Here is a 19,758-nt window from a genome sequence, read left to right as displayed (position 1 = left end):
GAAATGGGGTTTTAAGAGATCTTTTTGTGATCTTGAAATTAATCAAGCTGACCACAAATTTCACGCTAATTTAGGTGAAGCTGAAACATAGTGGGTACTTTAGTGAAATAGCTCACAATTAAGCTGATGGAGGAGTGTCATTTTTACCTGGCTTTGGGTCATTATAGCCTCTAGCTTCCACCCGGACACCTCAAAGTGTGAGACCCAAGAATGACTGGATCTAACTATTGACGTAGTGAATAACTTAATATTTTATACTGTGAGATTTGAGGTAAAATACAAGAAATCACTGGGTGCAGAATCCAGATTTTTAACAGAACATATTGATAATAAATGTTCTACTCTCTCTCCTCTTCTCACACACAGAAGTCACTGCCTATGAATTTTGTTTATGGTTCCTATACTGTACCTGGCTCAAATAAGGATAGATACAAAGGCAATTTCCCTTGATGTATGACTTTAATGAAATGGCGCCCAAGAAATTTCATTTTAGTGGGTAGGTACATAAGATATTGACACCTTTATTTAGAACTGTGTACACAATGACACTTTCTACTTTCGTCAAAAACAAGTTAACAGAAGAGTTCAGTATTTTATAAGTTGTATTTAGAATGGAGGATGTTTTCACCCGTACTGTGTTCCCTCCCTCAGGAGATCTCTGACGACTCTGACAAATTTAAATCAAAATCCCCTTTTCATCATCATGAATAATAGTTGGGAGACTTTTATTCTCGTATATATTGTGTTTCTCATGCACAAAGGACCTTTTAAAGTTTTTAAACATCGGGCAAGGTTTTTTTAAGTATTTATTACTGAATACTTACTTAAAGAAATACAAACAAGTTTTCTAAATATTACCAATAAAATAAATCATACTTTGAAATAGCAGCACCTAGAGAGCTCTCTATAGATGGACCAATATGGAAGTTCTGTTTTAATTATTGTGACTTTATAATATTACTTAATCTGTGATAAGGCATGTAGCCTTTAACAATCTTCAGTTTCAATATCAAGCCTGTTTCAAGTGTTTTTAGAATTCCAAAAAGAAAAATTCTTCGATTACTAGGAATGAATTATACATTCATCTTTGTGTGTATACGTGTATATATTAGATAATATTTATAATACTATTCATTCAGTTTTTCTGTACCTATTAATACAAGGTGAATGCATTTCTTAAGTTAATCTTATATATATATGTTCAGTTTTGGGTTGCTATCATTGACATATTTTTTGGTTATGCTTATATTTAATCATTTACTTATTTATTCAGTTAATATTTATTGAGTGCCTTCCAGAAATAGACCATGTAATTGTAGAGAAGAGAAAGTTCTTTAGTTTAGGAAAGTTATCAATTTTTATTTATTAACTATAAAACCTTCCTTTTGCTGAAATTATATCTTTTAAAAAATGTGTAACTTTTATCTTTTAGGCTTTATATTTAACTAGAGTCAACACTTTCTGCCAAAAAACTGTTTGCCTTTATCTTTTATTTCTATTTTCTAGTTGCAATGACCAATATTTCTTAATCAAGTGTGATATTAGTGGACATCCTTCCTGTAATAGGAATGCTTCCTGTTATTCACAGGGCATGATGCCGGCTTTTGTTTTGAGATACACACATTCATCTCCAGCCTTAGCCTCCCTTCCAACATGTATGCATGTAGCACACATGTGTGTTTATGATCTGGATTAAGTATCCATTTGTCCTATATTAAGAGGTTTGTTCTCTTTACTGGGACCTAGCTGGGGGCTAACCTATTACATGTCATTTATTAACAAATTTCCAAAAAATTTTTAAATGAGTCTCACTTGATCATGTTTCATTTTTCTTTTAATATATTCTGTGATTATATTTGCTAATGTTTGTATGAAATTCATTAATATTCATAAGTGTGATTTCTTTCTTTCTTTCTTTTTTTTTTTTTTTTGGCTCTTTAAGGCCACACCCACAGCATATGGAGGTTCCCAGGCTAGGGGTCAAATCAGAGCTGTAGCTTCTGGCCTGTGCCAGAGCTACAGCAATGCAGGATCCGAGGTGTGTCTGCAACATACACCACAACTCATGGCAATGCTGGATCCTTAATCCACTGAGTGAGGCCAGGGATCAAACCTGCATCCTCATGGATACTAGTCAGATTCATTTTTACTGAGCCACAATAGGGAATCCTGATTTCTTTATAGTACTTTAATTTCTTACTCAGCTTTTATCTTTATATCTGTTCCTTATGTTTTCCTGAGATTTATTTTGTAGTTCTTTTACAAATTCCTAAGTTGAATACATTATACTGTTCTTTTAGATATTTGTTTAATAAGTGGGTTTAAGGCTCTGAATTTTCTTCTGTATACTGCTTTAGTTGTATCTCATAGGTTATGTGTTACAGTGTTTTCCTGATTTCCTCTTTGCCAGAATTATTTCAGACAATTTTGGAGTTGTAGACAATTTGATTTTTGTTGCTTTTGTTGGTTTCTGCTTTATCATTATTGTTATTATTCTGATTTAGAAAATGTATGCTAATATAATAATTACCAATTTTCAAATTGCTAAGTGCTAAGCCTTGGATGACATTATTGATCGTTTCCCAGGCATCTATGACATAGCTGTCTTCACATAGAGACTCTGAGACTCCCTCTATGGCACTTGTGGTTAAGCACATAGATCTATCAGGTCTAAGCTTCCTGGGTTCAAATCTGAAAAGCCAGTTTTGCCAGGTAACAGGTTAATTAATATCATTAATCTCAGTGTTCTTATATTTGAAAAGGAGATGAAATTGATACTTATTTTGAGGTGAAAATCAAATGATGATAATACAAGTAAGTAAGTACCATAGAAACTTAGAAGAAGAGTATTGTTATTTGTCCAAGGCCATAGAAGTAATAATTGGCAGAGAGGATAAGAGCCTGATTCCAATGTACAAGGCCTTCTGCTCTATTTTGTACCCCTACTACTGGATTCCATTTCCAGTTGCTATTTTGTGTACTTTTATTCATTTGGATAGTTCACAAAATGGGAGGTGAATTTATAATTGTGCATTAACAGGCCACATTTTAGAAAGTCATGTGAATGTAGTTTTGATTGAGCTATTGTTAGAAGAGCATTCTCTAGTTTATTGTTATTTTAGTATCTTTTGAGCCTTCATTAGCCTTTGATTCATAAGAGAAAACACCACTCCTGTCAATATTAACAACTGTGAATGGCTTATGCTTTTAATGGTAATTATCTGCATATCATCTCATCCTATTGTTAGAGCATTGCTGCCTTATGGGCATAGAAATGGAGACAATAAAAGAAACTTCTGTCTTTGAAACTGTGTTGGATAAGCAGAGATCATGAATACTTGAGGCCAAATTGAGTTTGTTCAAACTAAATGCAAATACTTATATTTTGCTAATTTTATTCTGTTGACATTCTTTTGGATTTGTCATCATTCAACATTTTAGCCCTGCTTTCCTGCTTTGAAACACAAACATTATTTCAAATAGATTAGTCTCATACCAGCTTAAATGAAGTAGGATTTTATTACATTTCAGAGGTTGAAAATCCCTATATTTGTGACTTGTATTTGTTCACTTTTCTGTTTTGCTGTATTTACTTTGGACGATATAAAATAACATTTTTGTTGCTATTATTAAAGAAGTGTTAGCACTCATATCTATGTAGAGAATGAATAAAAAGGGAAGGAAAACAACTTATGATTATGTTCATCACTTTATAATCTTTCCAGTTGGAATAAAGATCAAGAAGTCATTGAAGTATAATAGGAAGTATAACGTGAAGTATACGTATGTATATGCGTATTTGTAGAACTAAGTTAACCTTTTATCTAATCAATAAGTATTCATTGATATGATACCCCAAAGACTAATTTTTCTGAATATTGGCTCACTCTTAGTTGGTTAAATCATTTGGAATAATAAGGTGTCCATGCCTTTCCCAACTTAAGACAAACAAGAAAAAGTATATTTTTACTACTTCTCAATTCTAAATGAACTGGGGTAAAGGGAAAAAATTGTGCATGTTATTTGGACATCCACGTGATAATGGAAGTGGCTGCTTTTGATTACACCGGGCTCACTACTAGAAAGGAAAGCTTAGATTCACCTGTGGCCCTAATGAGAGCGAGCTGGTATGTATGTTAAATGAAACAGAAGGGCACTTGACCTGCCCCTCAGTATATTCCTGTGCCCTTACGTATGAGCTCAGTAGTACATTGAGCCACTGTTCACCTGGTTATTGGCCACAGTGTTGGAAGCCAGAGTAGAAAGAAGTATGTTCGGAGGAACTTTCAAGGATGGCACTTGGCAAAGATGTTGATACGTCTCCTGATTGGACATGTGGTTCCTAAAACTCCAGAGCTTTTGACGACAGAATCCCATTGATGGATGTTCCAGCTGATTGCCACCCAGGGCTCTAAAACATTACAGCATTGAAAAAAGCCTAATTTGATATGATTACAACATCTTTTAGATTACATTATATAAGCCCACTTAACTTACAGTGCCTCATTCTACTCTTTACATAAATCGGGAAATGTAAGTTTCAATATTTATTTTACTCATGGTCGGGGGGAAAAAATCCACAAACCCATCTCTGAAGAGTATATATTTACTGCCTGTCCATCCCTGCAGAGTTTCTGGTGCAACTCCTAGGCCTCGCACTAAATCTAAGCCCTTAAAGCCCACAAGGAGCTGGAATTGGCGATTTTAGCTCACAGAAATCTTCTGCATGGTGTAGAGCTAGTTAACAGGAATAAATTGTGTACCTAATGTTCTAAATTTTTAAGCTTTTAAAAAACTATTCAGAGTCGGAGTATATTTCTAACATGAAATACCTAGAGTGTCCAAGTGAAAACTAGAAAAGCTATACTTCAGAAAAAATTTTGTAATCATATCCATGCAAATTAGACTTTTCCTTTTGAGAGGAATTTCTCATTCTGTTTGGATGAATGGGAAAAAATGCCTGTGAAATGAAGTTAATTTCAAATAGCATAACTTGCTTTGATACATTTAGCACATATAGGAATTCCCTTATTTTGATGGAGAATTAAACATTTTTAATAGAAAAATTTTTCTTTACCTATCTCTCCTAAAATATTAGATTGCTAAAGAAAATTATTTAAGGGAGTGCTAATTTAGAAACCTTTACACCTGTCCACCATCTAAGTTCTACCCTATGACAGCAGATAATCTAAAATTATTTTAAGCAGATATAAAAGCTGTTTTTAGAAGGTAAAAAAAAAAAAATCCAACTTTGCTTATAAACGCACAACGTACAAGGTGTCCTGTAGCCTTTTGGCAGTCAAGATCCATTTTGAGAATATTTAAATGATACCTCTTAAAACAGAGCAACTAAAACACCTGTCAGGCCAAACAGCCAGATGGTAGCTGAGATCATTTGTCTTTAGAATTATGTCTTTTAAATATTTTGGAGTTTGAAGAAGATTTCTAGCAGATTGTCTTATATTCCTTGAATGCTCAGCTCTCAGACAAATATATTTTAAGTATCTAGGATAGTGTAGGACACTGTGTCAGGGACATTGGATATAAGGAGGAATGAGGTGTCCTCACTGGAGATAATGCATGTGGGGTGTTGTCCCACTGTGGATCACACCCATCATTAAACACTGACTTCCCTGGTGAACGGAAAACATGGTAGCCTATAGTTTGCTGCAAAAGGCAGGAAATAGAGCTTGTGCTCTGCTCATCATCTAGATAAGTACTCGAGACTCTAAAACTCTACTGAGTTGCTGTAGGATGGTGAAACAGACTTGGATTGACAATCAAGACCCTGGTTTCTGTCTCTTATCTGCCACCTACAACCTTTAGAAAGTTACTTAATACTTCTCAGTCTTAACATCTTGATAACCAAGGAAGAAGTTCATATCTTTTGAGCTCCTTGTAAAACATTCAGGTTCTGATTTTTTTCCACTTTATAATCACATTAACCAGCGGAGTGCCAACGTGTTATTACATAGCAGGCTTTTACAAGATGGCTAGGTGTTTTAAATAGACACTATTTATGATGAAATTGGATTTAGAACCAAAGCCAAAAGTCATTATCTTCAACTATAGCAAAATTCCAAGGCATCTGCAAGAGCAGGCAATGAAATCCACAAATATAGAAATAGTTTTCACAAACATAGGGTCAGGATTATTCTGAACTACACTCTTATTGCTTCCTCATCTCAGAAAATGTCCAGTTTACCTTAGGACCGCCAGAGACTGCCATTTGGGATAGTTGTCCCCTCAATAACTGCTACCACTTGGCTATGGATGCTTCTTTGCATATGAGAACCAAGTGACCAGTCCCCATGACCAGAAGTTCCCTTCAAGTACTGGACCCATTCATCTCACTCTGTGTGATTGGATGCACCTCTGCTGTGATTCTGCACACACTCCTGGGGCTCTGGGCTCTCTCAGTGCTCCTTCCTCATTCCCTGTGCATTAAGCAAGGTCATTCGCCTGGAGGGAATTTAAATGGTATTTTTTGACCTCCTACTTTGCAGGTCAATTGCTTTGGCAGAGTGCTAACCTTCTCCTGAGTGCTGATCGGTTATCTGTATTTTCTGCAACATCCTCCAATTATCATTGGAAGATGTTAAGGGTGGAATTTTCTTACCTACAGTAGAGAAATTAGAAGAAAAATTCTGTTGAATCAGTAGAGCTGTAGTTGAGTATATACTTAATCGCTATAAGGAAAAGAAGTAAGCATTTTTGCTCTTTATCCACCTTGACTCCTTCAAGCTGCCTAAACTGGGTTTTTTAAAATTCTTTGGAAAAGTAGAAGCTTTTGCCTTCCTGCCTGGAATTATCCAGCTGAGTTAAATTTGTGGGCACATCAAAATGCTATCTCTCCATTAATGAAGGTCTCTTTATGGCATGATTCAACTTTATATATGGTTATTTCTTTCAGTCCAAACCATCCTCCTAGAATTTATAGACATACATATTACATATTATATATAATATATTTATAGTCTAGTATGTTTCTGATTCTTTTTTAAAATTCTCTGTTCTGGAGTTCCCATTGTTGTTCAGCAGGTTAAGAACCCTAATAGTAACCATGAAGATGTGGGTTCGATTCCTAGCCTCGCTGAGTGGGTTAGGTGTTCAGCATTGCCACATGCTGCAGTGTAGGTCATAGATGCAGCTTGGATCTAGCATTGCTGTGGCTGTGGTGTAGGGCAGGAGCTGCAGCTCTGATTTGATCCCTACCCCCATATGCTGCAGATGCAGCCCTAAAAAAAAAAAAAATTCTGTTTTGGCCTCATCCTTGCACGGCACTGGAGTGGAATAAATACCGTTTGAATGAATGAGTGAATGAATGAAAGAGTGGAATCCCTCTTGCCATGGAGAAATGGAAAGGTTTTATGGAATTTATGCAATGGCACATTGAGATATGACCTTCCTGATTTTGCATTTATAGTTTATGTTAAACACATTCATGGAGAGAGGATTTCTTTATAGATGTCGTTATAAAACACAGCTTTTACTCTTGTTTAGAAAACAATTTGTGTCTGCCCTTGTATATGAGATCAGTGAAATCCTCAAAATTAAGCACTTAATGCTTATAAAATAAAAAACAAGGACTGTAGCCTAGTAACCTTGGTCTGCATCAGAGGATTAGAAATGAGGCTAAGTGGTGATTCATGGAGATGGTGATTATGTGTTTTCAGCTTATTCCAATGTATAAATGACATTTAAACCATGTTCTATAATTTGAAATTGATACATTATGGTTTTAAAAGGTTACTAATAGTAATCCTTATCAATCTCTGACCCTTTCAGTAAATATCCAATGTTTAACTTAATAGATTAATGATCTTTTGATATAGTATTACAGAGTTGTATGAATTTAAATCGAAATAATTATGAAATCCACAAGTTTAAGAAATAAGACTGTCTGAAAATTGAAACTTCTGAAGTTTTTTGTGAGTCTCAATTTTAGCCATCAAGTACAGGACAAATTAACTAATTAGCAGGCATTCTAATGAGAACTACCTTGTTCCAAAGAGGGAAAAGAAGGGTTTTCACATTTTTTCCTGCAGGCTTTTAGGAATTTTGGATACAATAATAGGTCTAGTAAAACCTGAATTTCAGTTGTGAGCTTAAATCTATTAGTGAAGTTATCTTAAAAGCAGTCTTTTTACACACATATACAGAGTCCTGATAAACAAATAAGATCTTGCTTTTTGAAGTGATTTAAAAGAAAAAATGATCCTACCTAGTTTAAATCAATCATTTATCTGAGTCTTTGGGGAAAATGATACTGTTTTCACACGTTTATTCCGAGAACACTGGTTTTTGACCCAACAAGTATTCCTTAATAAGTTCTGTGAATGATAAAAACTTGGAGAGTCACAATACACATTGGCTCATTTAACACTCCAAAACAAAAAGTCCTCCAACAAAGAAACTGTAAGTTTGTTTAACCCAGATTTTCCCAAACTCTCCTGACCACATGAGTCTTTCTGATTCTGCATAAGCTCTTTTTAACATTTCTTCTTACAGCAGGTTTCAGAGGAGGAAGGTTTTAATTAAATGTGTGAGATAAACTATCATTTATTTGCTTAGTTTCTTGCTGTTTGGTAGAGAAAAAGTGCTCTTCAAATATAAAGATGTTTTTTGTTTTTCTTTAAAGACTATTATTTGGGGGGGCAGTTTTAGGTTTATAGCAAAATTGAGAAGGTGCAGAGATTTCTCACAGGCTTCCTGCCCTCTCCCCACATGTAACCACTCCCCATTATCAAAACCCTCATCAGAGTGGTTACTGCTGATCGAGATGCCATTATTATCCAAAGTCCATAGTTTACTTTAGGAGTCACTCTTGGTATTGGACATCATATAGGTTTGCACACTTGTGATGTGCCCATTATTACAGAATCATGGAGTATTTTTACTGCACCAAAATTAGAAGGGTGTTTGTAGTTCTACTTTGTGCCATGAATGCAGATTCCAAATAAAAACATATTTTTGAGAAAAAAGGGGAAGGTAGGGGGAGAAGAGATAGGGAAGGAAGGAGAGAGAGGGAAAGGGGGGAGAGGGAGAGGGAGGGAAAGAGGGAGGAAGAAGTGGGAGTAAAGGTAATGTGTGGGGCAGGTAGTCACTGACCCAGGAAATAAATTTCAGACCTATAGTAGTGCTTTGTATGATATGATCCCTGGACCAGCAGTATGATACTCACCTAGGATCATGTTTAAAATGCAGAATCCCAGACCTACTGAATCATGCTCTGGCAATGGTGCCCAGTGAGCTGAGCTTGAATCCGTTGTTGAGGTGGTTCTTAATAGGCATTAAATATTGGAGCTGGGAGAGGAGATGCTGCTCCCTGAGCACAGGGATGCAGATTTTGAGCTCTCAAGCTTCTCCTTGCGATGAGTGGGCTCTAAGGACCTGATCTTTGAAGTGCTTGCTGAAAAGCTGCCAAGGAGTAGAGTAAGGTAGTTCCGTGGTGTCTTTCATGATGATAAAGGGTATATCAAGCTATTCAAAATGCCATCCTTGCTTTATAAAATGTTCGTTCTGTGTCAGACCAGAGAGAGCTCATATGACCAATCTTAAGTTTGGAGCAAAAGGCTAGTATCTGGACTTTGATTTCCTCTGAGATACTTTCTGGTTAACCCTTTACAGTCTGATTCCTGAAGTAGAAGTTCTTCAGATAAAAACAGTTTTGAGGTAGGAGGTCTTTAAATTTGTCTTGTGACTGTTTTCCTTTTAGCAGGACTGTGAATGCACCACTCAGTGGGGAGCCTGTCAGATCCCCTCCCTTTCCTAAAAACAGGCTGTATTTGCAACAAATGGTGTGTGTGTGTATATATAATTTCCAAATCCCATGTATTTTGACCCTTTTGTTGAATGTTAATCTGGGCTTGCTATATATCTATAATAATGTGGGGACAGTAAAATATAGAGTAGAATAAAGCAGAGGAAAATCTGGACTATGCATGTACAGCTTAAGAACAAGCTGCAGGATCTGAATGAGGTAGGAGTACTGTCAAGGGCCACAGAGTATCACACTGAGGAAAGCAATAGAGAAAATAGAGCTTCTTTTCCAGCTCTCTGGCAGTGCTTCAAGAGGCTCTATTGTAAACCCAGGCAACCCATTTGTCACCCATTCTTAGAGACTGAGTGAGTGATACTGGCTCTAGCTCCCAAGATCTTTTGGTTAGTGATCAGTTCCTTCTTTAAGAGGAGAGCAGGAGCAGTGTTTAAAATATCCAGCTAATTCCTGGCACAGGGATTTAACAGGGACAGAGAGAGAGAGTGAAGACCTTTGATCTGTCTGTCTCTTGGCACCCAGCAGTATTAACCCTATTGCTATATAAACAATCACAGCAGTGGTTTGCCTGGGAAGGGATATTGCTTCTCCTTTTGGTGGACCCCAGAACACTTACCCTCAATCTCAGGATCCCAGGCCTGTGACTCAAATACTAACTAGGTCCAGCTGGGCTTAACTTTGTGCTGGCTGTTAAGCACTTTCAGAATGATATGGCCATGAATATCAGTTATCAATTATATAGCTTTAGTCTTGGGCATCCTTGATATCCTTGTAGGACTGGACATTAGATATTCTGACAAACTTGTCTCAAGAACTTGCAATGTCCTCTTCCGCCCTTTCTGCCGCATCAGTGCACTTGTATACTTCCAGCTATGGTCTGTGGATCCTTCTTGCTTTTGAAAGAGGATATTTGTGTTAACATTAAGAATATTAAGTATTAAGAACATTAAGCCACACTCCAAGAATCAACCTACTTTTGTGGCCTATACTAAGTTCTTACTTTTGCCTGTTTTATTTTCATAAACAACTCTGATGCTCATATTGCTCCTCTGTCGATATATAGAAAACTTTTATAGACAGTACTTCCATGGCCTAGAGATTTCCACTATTTTAGCTGTTTGCTCTCATCTTTTCTGTCTTTTGTTTTGTTTTGTTTTGTTTTTAGGGCTGCACCCGAGGCATATGGAGGTTCCCAGGCTAGGGGTCCATTCGGAGCTGTATCCACTGGCCTATGCCACAGCCACAACAACACAGGATCCGAGCCACATCTGCGACCTGTACCACACTCATGGCAATGACAGATCCTTAACCCACTGAGCGAGGCCAGGAATCGAAGCTGCATCCTTGTGGATGCTAGTTGGGTTCATAAACCTCTAAGCCACAATGGGAACTCCTGCTATCAACTTTTCCATGTGCACACTCACACACTTTACATGTTTGGACATGATATTCAGATGGGCATTCCACTCATTTTGCATAATGTTGTACATTGCGTGTTTTCTCCTGAAGTGAGAAATCTTGGTGATTGAAATACATGCATTGTCTCCAACACTGCACTATATGCGTGAATGACAATGTTAAATCTTTGTTCCTAATGATGTCTCTGAAATGCTGTGTGATCCTAAAGAACCTGGTAAAGAGCAAATTGCATTTAGTAATATCCATGTTTATAATCTCTTTGAAAGTCATAGTAAATATACTAAATAGCACATTTGACAAAGAGAAGAATACAGTCATATACAGTTAGCGACTTGGCAGAATCTTCAGTTCCTATCAGTGTTTAAGATGTTTTGTGGATTTGTGTGGGTTTGATGACTGCTTGGATTATAAAGGTTTCAAAGAGAAATATTTAACAAATAATAATAATAAATTGGTTTTTTTTGAAATAACATTTAGCACATTTTTTGAAATCTTCCAGAAAATTCCAGAAAATGAAATGGTTTTCACTAAAGAAAATATCTGATAAGTGTCCTTGAATTATCTTTAATCTCTGCACTGATTGATACAGACAAGAAAAAGGGACAGTCTGGAACTGCATGGTACTTAATCCACTATTACTTTGCAGAAAAAAAAAAAAAGCAACTATGTGGGTGTATGCAATTAAATATAGTAGATGTCTACTAATTAATTCCTCAACAAAAGTAATGAATTTTCATTGTTATGAAGACAAGAATAAATGAAATATATTTAGATAGTAGGAACACAAAAACAGGTGTCTGAAATTTAGGAAATCATCAAAAGAAGGGTCAGAAAAGATGAGACATTCAAATTAGAATTATGTGTCCTTCTGCAGCTGAAATGTACAAATATTTATGATGTTTCTAATCAGTTAATGCCAAAATGAGATTTCTAATTCCAGGAAAATATATGGGAGTGGTCTTTCAAAATATTATGGAAAGAAAATGACTTACAGTTTGAGGACTAGAGTTTTTGGCCAAAAAAGGGATTGGTTCTCTCATCATTCTTTATACATTTAAAAAATTCTAATGGACCCAACTTGCATTACAACTTTGTCTTTGAACTCTACTTCATGGCACTATAACATTCACTGAGGAGTGCTGAAAGGATGTGAAAAAAAGATACAGGAGGGAAGGGAAAAATAGTATGGTCAGTATGTACCTTCTGAGATGCTGGAAAGTTAAACTTAAGGGGAAGACACAGGATATGTGATGAATGAAAACACTTGTATTATCTGGTATCTTGATGAAGGAATATTGAAGAAAAACTGACTATTTGAGTTCCTGAGATTCTATCTTGATGTGCTCTTGAGGAGGAGATCCTTCTTAGAAGAGGAAGTGACTCTTAATGATGAGTGTGTGGTTACTAGTTGGATGGAGTGAGAGAAGACATTCCAGGAGGGGGCAGTGGATGAAGTAAGCAGAGACATAAGCAGACTGTGATTTTATAGGAATCAAAGTAGTTGGAATACTGGGAGTTAGGAATGTGGTCATTGGAGGTAGTCATGCCGCAGAAATGCCTCTATGCCAAAAGTTATAGAGGCTTTTGTATGACATAGTATGGACTTAAGACCTGCCAGTGTTCAATGGGGAGTCAGTGTAAGATTTTGAATAGGGGAAACATATGGTCAGATTTGTATGTTTGGAGAAAGTTTATTGTGATAGAATTATGTCTAGAAGGGAAAGAGATCTGGGCTAGAGTTACAACGTTGAAAGTAATCATCTAGGTGGGAGAAGAAGCTATTAGGGTGGCTGAGATGGTTCCATTAAAGTACTAAATTAGAAGAGTGAGGTAAGGCAGAGCCTGGAGATCACCTCCTTTGCGTGTGCGCAATTAGCCAGGCTTCTAGATAACCGGTAGAAAGAGAATAAGAAAGATTTAAATATTTCAGGAAGAATTTTCTGCACTGACTACTGTTAAGACATTATAGGTAAATATTCCTTTCTGACTGATCAATCTTTCCTTCTAGTAGTGGGAAAATATGCCAGCATCTACACAAGACTGACAGTTTCAAGAATGTGCAGGAGAATAAAATGTCTTCTGGGCTCCAAATTCTTGGGGATAGTTTTGATTCTCTGTGATGTTTATCAATTAATTGAAAGCTATTTTCATTTCTGATATGAAGAATTATCAGAAAGTTCAACTGTCAATAAGAAAATAAAGGAAAAGCAATGTGTGTTGGAGACACACAGCAAACTACTTAAAGCTGTTACAGTAATTTTCCTAAGTGCATCTCTCAATCACATTAGATCTCTATTCTGGAGTCTATTAATCATTAAAGGCTGAAACAATGAATTGAGCATGAGTTATAGAATGAGTTTATCAAATGTTCTTGAAGAGATTAAGTAGCATCTGTTTGGAAACATTTTTATTGTGCTTATTGTTTAGACTTTAGTTCCATTTTATAAGATCCTGTAATTTTGAAACAACTCAATTACAGTCAATACTACATTGTCATGGCCTTGGCAATTTCTGAGTCGATTCTCTGTATTTTACTTTCATAATCGTAGCAATCACAATATTTAAAATTATGAGGAAGGACTTTTACAGAGCTCGAATCATAATGCCAATTCCCACATGTCCTAGTGTCATTCTTGCCTATGAGGTGTTACAAAATGAATAATAAATGATTGCGAAAAGTAGGGCCCCATGCATTTTCAACTGAAAACAAGGTATGGATGTTTTCCCCAACACGTACCTTAATAGGGAAGAGACACTCAGGAAGTTCTTGTGACCCCTCCCTCTTGGATGCTTCCAGATCTCTTCCAGCCATTTCAGAGCTCCTTTGGGATTCTGAAGAGTATCTGGAGACAAGGTCAGTAAATGCAGCTACTTCATCTGTATGTGCATCAAAGCCTCCATCCACCCCTCTGTAAGAATGTACTAAATACTGTGCTGAACAGTGTGCTTATTTGGGACTAAGGAGTGAAGTGTTATCCTTGATTTCACTCAATTTATAAGGGTTTTTTTTTTTTTTGACCATTTATACCTTGAAGCAGTAATTATATGGATGGCTAAAGAAGACATTTGTGGTGGTACTTTACTAATGGAATGTATAGCATGGGTATTTCACATAGTGTAACTGATCATTGCACTGGATGAGATAGGTGTCTGAAGAAGAATTAAAACATAAAATCTTGGCTACATTACTGAAAAAGGTGGGTCAGCAAGTACCTTCTCTCAGCCTCACTTGGGACTCAGTGAGTTTCCTCAGAAAACTCAATCAGACAGGAGATGTCAAAGGAAGTTCATTTTGTGTTCTACAACCTTGCTGTCCCTGGTCAATATGACTAACCAAGTTAAATTATGGTCAGATTGTGCCCTTGCCCTTAGTACAAAGAAGACAAACTTATTTATTTTCACAATCATCTTTATTCTTCAGTCTGGATAGGGCTATTCATCCACTTAAATCTAATACCTAAATGTAATTCACTCAAAAACATTTCAATCTTGCCTAGATTTCTACAAGTTGAGTGTTTCAAGTGACCCAAAGTCTAAAAAGTTAGGCCCGGGATTGTGTGAGATCAGTTTGTACCTATTGAATCAGCCAGAGGTTTTAGGAATTTTTACAAATGATTAAGATCTTAAAAATACTTAAGACTTTTATCCTTTTGTAGAGGGAAAGAGAAATACATGTGAGTCAAAATAACTGAAGGATATGCCTTTGAGTAGTGTTTTAACAGGTTAAGTTTAAAGCACGTAATGTTGCAATAGAAATACATTTTACTTTACCAACTATTGAAATTATTTTAAGTGAATTCCTGTGGCTAAAGGCTTGTGTTTTGCACATGCATTTGAACAGATAATATTTTAATGATCATCACGGTGAACTTTATAGACATTTTTTGTCTTCTCAAACACTCCTACCCCCAGCCACTCCGCATGCATTAAAATTAATTAGATAATATCTTCCAGGTGCTTCGAGCTTTTTGGAGAAAGAGTGAAGCTTTGTGTTAAAATGATTATTACGACTTCAAAGACAACTGTATAAGTTCAGAGAGAATAATATTTTATTAAAGCAACTCCTAAACACCATTGAGAAACAGCATTGTGTAGCTTTACAAGTAGTAGTTTATTCTCTACCGGACTAGTCATCCTCTTTCTCTATTATCTTGGGGAAGAAACTAGGAGTTTGTGATACATGATGGGATACCATGAAGAGGACCGAAATTATTTGGTAAAATTGGTTAATTTCATTGAGGGGAACAGAATGCCTTTAGTCTTTGCCTCCCTGGCATGATTGATTTAGTGAAACTCTTAATAAAAGGCCAAAAGTAGATAAAGCATAAAGAATTTGGCTTCTTTCAGGTGCAAGGGAATTGGAAGTGATGTTACTAAAGGGGGACACTCACAAGAGTCAAAGGTGGCATTGAACTTAATATTTTGTGTAAGGGAAACAAATCTGAAAAAATAGTGCATGTGTAACTGAATTACTTTGTGGTATACCCAAAACTAACACAGCAGTGTAAATCAGGCATATTTCAATTTGAAAAAAAGTGTCACATGATGAATTAAGTCACTCCCAAATCCTCCAGACTGTTTGGGGGTGGGGAGCAGACTACCTGACTAGGTGGTAGATCATAGTCCACATCTCTCCAAGTTATGTTTAAAATGTGGCAGTAGGAGTTCCCGTTGTGGCGCAGTGGTTAACGAATCCGACTAGGAACCATCAGGTTGTGGGTTCGGTCCCTGCCCTTGCTCAGTGGGTTAACGATCCGGCGTTGCCTTGAGCTGTGGTGTAGGTTGCAGATGCGGCTCGGATCCTGCGTTGCTGTGGCTCTAGCGTAGGCGGGGGTCTACAGCTCCGATTGAACCCCTAGCCTGGGAACCTCCATATGCCTTGGGAGCGGCCCAAAGAAATAACAAAAAAAAGAAGAAAAAATGTGGCAGTAATACAATTTCAGTAATTTTCTTTTGTGTGGTGCTTTAAAGTTTATGTAACTTGCTCATTGTTTTAATGCCCAGGACAACTCTGTGGGTAATGTTATGTCCATTTTATTTATTTATTTGAGCCACATATGCAGCATATGGAGGTTCCCAGGCTAGGGGTTGAATTGGAGCCATAGCTGTTGGCTGACACCACAGCCACAGCAACTCCAGATCCCAGCTGGTTCTGCAATCGACACCACAGCTCACTGCAATGCCAGATGCTTAACCCACTGAGGGGGGACAGGATTGAATCCACATCCTCATGGTTACTAACGGGGTTCGTTACTGCTGAGCCACAATGTGAATTCCTTGTTATGTCCATTTTAAAAAGGAAGAATCTGAGGCTTCAGATAATTCTTTCTCCAGATATTAGCAATTTGTAAGAGACACAAGTGGGGTTGGAACCCAGCTTTTCTCATTCCAGTGGATTGCTCATCCTAAGTCACAATTGTAGGATAGTAGTTCATGCTTGTATAAGCTAGAACAAGTAGTGAGGCTACTTGGACTATGTAGTTGATCTAGCAACATAGTCCTGTTTATTATCATTATTTTCACTAACTTCCTCATGATAGCAGTCTCCACACATTGAGTTTACAAGAAAGTCTTACTTTCCAAGTGTCATTCAATTACCTTTGAGACATACTGACTCAATAGTACTCTACCGAGTTGTAGACTAAACCAATAGAGAAAAAAGTTATAAATTATTGTGTTATTATTTTATCTTAAAGATACTATTGTGGAAATTGTTTGCCATATATCCTAACTGATGAACACACCTTTTCTAGGTAGAAGATGCAGTCACATTGTCTTCGAGCTATTAAGTTTATAGTCTCTTTCCAGTGTATTTTCAGATGCTAAGTTCTTTAAATACCCCCTATATATTAGTAACAGATAAAATAAAGTGGTGTATTCCCATGTTCACAGTTTAACCTGTTTGAACACTTTGCCCTTTAGAGCATAAAGCGTTATATGAAAAATGACCCTCGCAAATAAAGAGGGAGTGGTAAAGGTCATTTTCAGTTAACACAAGGATGAAGAAGTCCAGAGAAAGGTCTTATGATAGAAGGCATGTGTGAGCTGGTCTGTACCTCTGTGACTTAACTCCTTTGATTAATCTTGGACTGCAGTGATCTGAATGTAGGAAATAGAAAAGGATAATCAAGGGAAGACTCAGAAATTAGAAAAGGAGACAAAGGGGAAAGAGAGGAGGAAGGGAAAGGGAGGGAGGATGGAAGGAGAGGTTCCATGCATGAGGTGGGGGGAGGAGCTATGACTAGCTTCTTAAATTTAACGTCTGGGGCCCAGGCCAGCATGCGGATGCTATCCGGTAGCAGGTACCTTGCCAAGTCAGAGGAGAAAGCTGGCAGCTGAAGATTTGAGGTGGAATAATGGATGAAAGCAAGAGACTGAATATTTTTAGTCATACTTTTTTTTTTTTTTTTGCTCTAATATGTTTCTTTGGCTATTAAACATACCTATCCTAGACCAGAACCCTCGTCAGTGGGCCCTTTGCTACACCTGACTAGATGTAGGCAGAATTGTCGGTTTTAAGTTAAGTCCTTGTCAGAGACAATTTATGATCCTGGCAGTTCCTTAAGGAGAGGCATGCTCTGTGCTTGATCATTTGTGGTCTTGATGTATAGTGAAGACCAGTTTTATAGGGAGTAGATTTGGCACACTGAGTTACTAGCTCCTTTTTTTTTTTTTTTCCCCCTGGAAGATGTGGTAAAGTTTGAAATGGGTGCAGTGGTGAGAGTGTATCCAAAGGGCTTGATTGAGTTGCTGTTGTGCTCAGTGGGTTAAGAACCCGACACAGTGTCCATGAGGATGCATGTTTGATCCCTGGCCTTGCTCAATGGGTTAAGGATCTGGCATTGCCACAAGCTGTAGTGTCGCTCGAAGCTGCTGTGGCTGTGGCTGTGGTTTAGGCCGGCAGCTGCAGCTCTGATTTGACTGCTAGCCCAGGACTTTCCATATGCCACAGGTGCAGCCATAAAAAAGGAAAAAAAAATAAATAAACAAAGGGCTTGAAAAAAGTATGTCTACGAATAATGAATGTTTTAAGCTGGATTAGTCTATCAGTTTTGAGATTCTAGGAATGGTGAATTTAGTGTGTTAGAATTGTTATCCTTCCAGATTTCAAAATCGCTGGGATGGATTGAACAACAGTGAGACCAATGCTTCCAAATGCAAGAGTATTGGAAGAGGATACAGTCTGTTTAAAAGGAAGGAAAGAAAGTAGTATAATGAATTGATGGCAGGAATAGAAATAATACTTGTATTTGTTAAAGCATTTTCGATACATCACTGTTGTCATCACAGGAGCATCCAAAGAGAAGTCAAGCTTTGAAAGTCATTGGGATTTGGATAAAATCACATAAAATACAGGTGAGGAGATAGGTCTTCAGGCACTTTTGAGTCAAAAACCTTGTTTTTTTCTTGTAACTTCACATTACCTCTTAAAGAAAAGCTACAAAAAGAACACAGGTGGGAGGTGAAGTGGGAAATTTCTGCTCTATCTGCTATGTCAGTCGACTGGTCACTGGTAGAGGAGACCTGTGGGTGTCCAGACAGAGCTATGTGAAAATGAGTCTTTGGGAAGGTAGCATTTGTGCCTAAGGCTATGATAACTGCTGACTTAGGGAACCAGCATTGAGCTTTGGACCCAGGGGGCTTTGCAGTGGAGGAGGAGCATGTCCAGGCACACAAATCTCTTGTATCAATTTTGTCTGATTCAGACCCAGATCCCTGGCCACAGAGATCAAGGAAGGAATGGGTTCTTATCTACAGGGGGCATCGCCTAGAAATACACACAGCACATCTCACGCACGCACGCACGCACGCACCATACCAGGCTTTTCCTTCAGGCTATGAGAAGCAGGATAGGAGGTGTGGGCAAAAGATCCTTACTGCATTCAGATTCCTGGGTCCTTGGTTCAAGTGAGGCCTCCATCACTGCCCCTCCCTTGGCTTGATCAGAAGAACCAACAGTTTCCCTCTCTGTTTTGTTGAGTTTATATCACTTGTGATTAAAAGGGCCCTTAGATAATGACCAAAGAAATTTCTTGATGGGATATTTCCATATAATTCAAAGGTAAATAGTCTATATTACCTTGTCATTTGATACTAGTTTTTAGCTAGAATGAATAATGTACAAATTTGATTTAAATTCAAGTGAAATGTATGTCTAATAGGATTTGTCCTAAATTGTCTTATATATTACCCATTAAAAAAAATCCTGCCACTTGAACAGAATTTTATCTAGGGAGGTAAGAGAAATAACAGGTCTAAATTTCACAAAGGTTTCACGAGGCCTTTCCCCTAAAATACCACTGTATTTAGTTGCTATCTCATGAAATTACTAAAGGCAGCCTAAAAAGAATGTATACTTTGAAGTGTAATAACATCACGGAAATTTTGAATGAGTAATATTTTCTTTTTAGATATCGCACTCTGAAAATCCTTTGACTAAAAACAATGATTGTATGATAGACTGAAAAATCTATTTTACAAGATTGAAATTTAAAATGAACACATGATTTGAGAAATAGGTGCAGGGTATTTAGTCGTTGCCTGTTTTTTTCTAATTATCC

The 19,758-nt window shown here is 37.2% G+C and overlaps 1 protein-coding gene and 1 long non-coding RNA gene across 29 annotated transcripts in view; both read left to right on the top strand.

The window, feature by feature from the left end:
* NKAIN2 (sodium/potassium transporting ATPase interacting 2) overlaps nt 1–19,758 on the top strand; it is a 1,025,455-nt gene that overhangs the window by 233,520 nt on the left and 772,177 nt on the right. The window lies entirely within an intron of this gene.
* LOC146406039 (uncharacterized) lies at nt 15,979–19,226 on the top strand. The gene is made up of 2 exons (XR_014804772.1): nt 15,979–17,291; nt 18,108–19,226. It is a non-coding gene; the product is annotated as an uncharacterized LOC146406039 (long non-coding RNA).

The sequence above is a fragment of the Sus scrofa genome, chromosome 1 (genome assembly GCF_054392235.1).
Source record: "Sus scrofa isolate SSC_HxYL_T2T_F1_AM1 chromosome 1, Sscrofa_HxYL_maternal_Yorkshire_Landrace_v2.0, whole genome shotgun sequence".
NCBI classification, from domain to species: domain Eukaryota; kingdom Metazoa; phylum Chordata; class Mammalia; order Artiodactyla; family Suidae; genus Sus; species Sus scrofa.
The sequence above is the reverse complement of the archived record's forward strand: the minus strand, read 5'-3'. Positions and strand labels throughout refer to the sequence as shown.